The following is a 6,743-nucleotide window of genomic DNA, read 5'->3' as shown; positions in this document are numbered from 1 at the left end:
AGTGTAGTGTCGTGGTTAGGTTAGTGATAAGTGCTAAGAATTAAGAGTAAGAAGTGATCTCTAATAGTGCTACATAAGCTAGAGCTTATATAGAGCTTATATTCCAACCAAAATAGAAATAATAAATCATCCAAACGCCTCACAAGTCTTTAAAATTCAATATTGGACCATGCATATGTGGACCTTTTAAACTAAAGGAATGCAAGAAAGTGCCATCTAGGAATGCTAGGTTCCATACCGTGCTAAATAACGAGAGTGCCACAGCTGATAGAAACAGCGGTAAAAAAAAAAAAAAAAAAAAAAAAAAAAAAAAAAAAAAAAAGATAATGATTACCCCCCAACCCAACAGGAAAAAAAAATACGAAATCATTAGAAAATGACAAGCATCACCTGTCCTCTTACCTAAAGGCGCGCGGGTATTAGTTTTTTCCTCAAGATTCGCTAAGCAACAGCCAATCTGCCAGTATGTAAGTACAGTACATCACAAAATCAGGTAGATCTAAACAAGTATAACCAGCCACTCAACAGAAAATACAAACTCACTTTTCTAACTTTCTCTAACCCCAAACCCCTTCCTTACCCATTCCAACATCGTCCTAGATCCTCCTCTCCCACCCTTCTCTTCCACATTACAATGCATGGGCTCATTATAATGGAGTGCGTAAGTGTGCTCAGGTAGACACTTTTCAAACGTTTGTGCACGAGTATGAGCGCGTATACACAGAGGTGCGCAGGTGTATGCGTGTTTGTGTGTATGTATCCATGTGTGTGTGTATGCAAGAATAGCAACACAAATGCGCGTTTAAACTTATATACGGACACATATGCACATATGCAGACATGTGTATGCAGGGCTTGTGTTAGGTTATGCTGTGTATGTACAGTTATATGTAAAAGTACATGATGTATGTGTATGTTCCCGTGCTTGTACATGAAGGTATACACGTAGATATGTATATTTGTGCATTTGTGTATATATTTATGTGTGTATATATGTATATGTAGGTGAATGCATGTGTATGTATATGTATATGTGTAGGTGTGTATATATGTGTATATATGTGTATATGTATGTGTGTATGTATATATATGGGAGTGTGTATATATGTATGTATAGGTATGTATATGTGTATGGGTGTTTGTATATGCGTGTATGTGTATGTATATATGTATGTGTATATACATTTGCACATGTGTATATATGTGTGTATACACGTATGCGCAAGCATATGTATGGCTATATATATGTGTGCATGTATAGCCATAAGTACGTGTACAAGATATGTATCCATTTGTGTGTTCGCATATATGTCGGTGCGCATATACTTATGTATGCGTATATGATGTACGCATACGTCTAGTTGTGTATAATGTAGGAGTGTGCATGCATATCATATACAGAGGAGCATATGTAAAGGTGTATGCTTGCATGTGCATGTGCTCGAAAATGAACATATACGTTGTACTTAGGGCATTTGCGGGTGAACAACTATGTCTGCCCTAGGTGTACATACGCATAAATGGAATCAGTGTAAAGATATAATCACACACATATATGCACTTCTGATATTCAAGCCCATGCTCACCGGAGTATACCCTGGTGTAGTGAGGAGGCCCGTGGGTTGCTGCTCATTATTACACACTAGACAAGGCCAATCCTGCAGGAGGGGCTTATCACTGGCATCCAGAATATGCTACTTCCCCTCCCGCCAAGATACACCTAAGCCAGTAGGTGGGAGGGGGGGGGGTAACTCGGCTTCTACCTCCCAATCAAAAACCATGATTGCACAAACAGAGCAACAGTTCTCATTCCCTGGAGGCGAAGAAGCCCCTGGTTACGGCGGTGATCAGAGTCGCTCTGGAACAGAGGGTGCTAAAAATCTCCAGTTAAAAACAGGCTGCCCCACATAGATGAACCTTTGCACATAATAACATAAAGGACAATGAGAACGGAATCTGACTTACCAGCATTATTTGAGGAACTCTCTTTCATTAAATGGGATGTTGTAGGACTCTGTGAAGTTAGAAGACTAGGTGAAGAACCGAAGATACTAAATGATGGACACGTGCTCTATTAAAGAGATGAACCCAGGGTACCAATATAGAATTAGGGGTAGGTATCTTAGTTCACACACTTTTAGAAAAGAATATTGTGGAATTCTATAGTATAAGCGAAAGTGGCTTCAGTAACAATAAAACTAAATAATAGGTACAACTTAAAGACTGTTCAAGTCTCTGCTCCAACCTGCAGCCACAGTGATGAAGAGAGTTTTTATGAAGATGTTCATTTAGCCAGCGAGATAATAAAAACCGATTTCACAATACTTATGGGAGATTTTAATGCCAAAATAGGTAAAAAGACAGGGGACACCGTAGGGGGAATCACGGAATAGGCGTTAGGAATGAGAGGGGACAAATGATAGTCGATTTTGCGGAGGCTCGATCTCTCAATATCATGAATACATTCTTCGAAAAAAGACTAGAGTGGAAATGGACATGGAAGTCGCCATCTGACATCAAAAATTAAATTGACCTCATAATTTCAAATAGGCGCAATATAGTGAAAAAAAATGAGGAAGTTAATAATAAAGTAAATGTTGGCAGCGACTATAGGTTGGTCAGAAGCCAATTTAAATTACACCTTAGAAGGGAAAGGAACAAACTAATACGAAAACCGAAGCCAAATTTAGCTAACTTAGACCAGAGTGAGAGAATTTAACTTTAATATCCAAAACAGATATTCACTTCTCAGCGACGAAGATCTCAACATTGACAATATTAACAAACAGTTCAATGACATAATAAAGGAAGCTGCACTTGTAGTAGGTGGTAAGAACGTTAAGCGAAGTTCCAACAAGCTCTCGGTAGAAACTAAACAGCTTATGCAAAAACGTAGGGTCATGAAAGTATCGTCAAACAGGGACAAATTAGAATTAGATGAACTAACAAAGACTATGAATAAAAAGAACAGATGTAGAGAAATTCAATACTCAAATAATTCTAACCAGCCTATAGAGCAGGCAGGCTTCCGCAGTGGATTCTCAACAACAAACCACATCCACATGCTCACCTAAATAAGAGAAAAAATAAAATAATATAGGAAATCCCTGTATATGGCATTCATCAATTACGAAAAGGCATTTGACTCTCTCCAACTACCAGCTACAATCTAAGATTTGCAGATATTGTTCTCTTCAGTGAATCTGCAAATGAAATGCTGCAACTAATAAACTATCTGAATAGAGAAATTCTGAAAGTCGAACTTAAGATGAACAAGAAAAAAAAAAAAAAAGATCACATTCAACAGTAGAGCTCAATTCGAACAGATTCATGTATAAGACGAAGCACTAGAAGTAGTGGAAGTATATATACCTAGGGCAACTCATACAGACAAACCACTCTAGCAAAGAGGAAATTAAGCGGCTGGAGCGCCTTTGGCAGACACAGTAGCTTACTTAGAGGTTCCTTGCCATTATGTTTAACCAAACCACTACGGATTTATGTTCTGTCCCCTGTAGTTTTTTTTTTGCGAATTGTATTGCATACAGATGGCTCTACATGTGCTCAGCCAGCTAGGAGTCTATCAGTAGGCCCTAGTGACAGATCCTGATTTCTCCATTCCTTGAATTGGTGGGAAAATGTGTTTTTCTTTTTATAATTGATATCGATAGTGTTATTATTGTGACTGATGTTATGCTTATTCAATTGTTAAAATTTTGGTAACATTTAAGACAATGAAATAATGCAAAAGACCCTTTCCAAAAGTCAAGGAAAAGGGTAAACAAGTGAAATAAGTAGGGCTAATAACTAACTCCTTTGTGATTAAGCACGTGTACAGCCATCTATGTGTAAACGCAATGAACTTGTATTACAGTGGGCATGGCATTTATTCTTGCCATACGTACTAAATGGGTTATGACCTATGGATCAGAAACATGGACTACAACCAAATTACTGGAGAGGAAACTAATATGTTCCCAGAGAGGGAAGCCTAAGAGATCGGATGAGGGCGACGTAGATCAGGGAACAGACAAAAGTGGGAGACATGCTTGGGAGCATCAAAAAGACTGTACTATAGATAACATAAAGAGGCCAAGGGCCAGACCAATGACAAGATGGCATGACGAAATAACGAAATTTGTTGGCCCAGACTGGAAACAAAACACGCAAGACAAAGTTGGAAAAGACTGGGAGAGGCCTCCGTCCTGCAGTGAATTGATTCAGGCTGATGAGGATGATCATATATATGTATATATATACACACATATATATATACACATATATATGTATAAATATACATATATATAATTAAGCATATATATGCAAATACATATGTGTATATATACATATATATACAATATATATATGTATATATATTTTTATTTATATATTCATATTCATATTTATATAAATATATATAGACATATATATACATAATTAAGTATATATATGTAAATATATATATAAACATATACGTATATGTAATACATATAATATATATACATATAATATACATATATATATATATATATGTGTGTGTGTGTGTGTGTGTGTGTGTGTGTGTGTGTGTGTGTGTGTGTGTGTGTCTGTGTGTGTAAGTGTGTGTGTGTGTATATATTTATATACTTCTCTATAAATATAAATATCTATATACATATATATGTATATATATATATATATATATATATATATATATGTGTGTGTGTGTATTCGTATGTGAATATATATATATATTTATATTATGTATGTATATATACATATATATATAAATATACATATATATAAGTACATATATAAACATATGTATACATGGACGTGTCTGTGTAAGTATGCATGTGTGTGTGTGTGTGTGTGTGTGTGTGTGTGTGTGTGTGTGTGTGTGTGTGTGTGTGTGTGAATATATATGTATGTATATATGTATTAATTCATGTATGTATCGGTATATATCTATGTATATATACATGTATTTATATAAGTAGACAGATAGATATGTATATATAGATATATATGTGTGTGTATATAAGTATACATATATATACATATATATAACTATACATATATACACATATATAACTATACATATATATACATATATATAGTAGTAGTAGTAGTAGTAGGCCCCCTGAAGTCATGTCTGACTATGGGTAGCGCTCGACATAGTTAAAACAAAAATATATAGAAAATAAACATTTTTCCTCACATGGCAGTGCGCAGAGTGCGCGGCGTACAAATTTATAAAATAAAGATAAAACAATGTTTGCATAGAGATAACATATGTAGAAGCAGCATGGAATTAACAGAAAGAACAAGCTTAGTGGGAACATTTCTTGCTGTGGCTGAGAAGGCCAATGCGAGCCTTGCAATCTCTGCCGCAGTTTGAACAAATGAAGGCGGAAGGTAGTTGAAGATGCTCGCCTGCTTTTGCCTTTCTTCTTGCACGTTTTTCAGCGACATATGCCTTCCATCTACTTTCCCCTTTAGGAAGCTGACGTTTCAGGGTTAGCTTCCAAGCATCCCTGTTTGCGGCAATTGTCTCCCAAGATGCCACGTCAATGTCCAGGGCTTTCATATCCCTCTTGCAGACATCTCTATACCTGAGTAGGGGGCGCCCTCTGACTCTCTCCCCTTCCACAAGCTCTCCATAGAGCAAGTCTTTAGGGATTCTGCCATCATCCATTCTGTGGACATGATCCAGCCATCTCAGTCGACGCTGCCTGAGCAGTGTGTAAATGGAAGGAAGGCCAGCTATTTCAAGCACCGCAACATTTGTCTTCCTTTCTTCCCACTTGATGCCAAGGATGAAACGCAGGTTTCTCAGATGGAATATCTGAAGACGCTCTTCTTGTCTAGCATAGGGTGTCCAAGTCTCGCTGCCATAGAGCAAAGTGCTTAATATACATGCACTGTAGACTGACATTTTTGTGCTGACTTTCAATGTGGCGTTCTCCCACACTCTGTCAGCTTTGCCTATCCTCTTGTTAATCTCTGAGTCTAATGAAAGAGATTCAGAGATGCTAGAGCCTAGGTACGTAAAATCCTCAACGACACCTAGCTCATAGTTGTCAATTTGGACTGAAGGCTTAATGGATGAGCCCTGAGACAGAATTTTGGTCTTTGGGAGGGTAATGATCAGGCCAAATTCTTTACAAGCTATGGAGAGGCGGTCCATCAAAAGTTGGAGCTCCTCTTTTGTGTGAGTGGCAATGCCAGCATCATCAGCAAATAGCATGTCTCTGATCATAGCCTCTCTTACTTTGGTTTTTGCTCTGAGTCTATATATAAGTATACATATATATACATATATATATAAGTATACATATATACACATATTTATAAGTATAAATATATATACATATATATAAGTATACATATATATACATATACAAGTATACATATATATCCATATATATAAGTATTTATAAATAAACATGTATGTATATATGGAGGTGTCTGTGTAAGTATGCATGTATGTGTGTGTATATGTGTGTATATATACACACACACACACATATATATATATATATATATATATATATATATATATATATATGCATATATATGTATATACATATATATTTATACATATACCATCCTCTGCCTGAATCAATCCACTGCAGGACGTAGGCCTCTCCCAATCTTTTCCAACTCGTCTTGCTTCCAATCTTGGCCCCCAAATTTTGTTATTTCGTCACGCCATCTTGTCACTGGTCTTTATGTTATCTGTAGCCCAGTCTGTTACTTTC

This window comes from Penaeus chinensis, chromosome 38, assembly GCF_019202785.1.
Source record: "Penaeus chinensis breed Huanghai No. 1 chromosome 38, ASM1920278v2, whole genome shotgun sequence".
In the NCBI taxonomy this organism is placed as follows: Eukaryota; Metazoa; Arthropoda; class Malacostraca; order Decapoda; family Penaeidae; genus Penaeus; species Penaeus chinensis.
Note: the sequence above shows the minus strand (reverse complement) of the source record.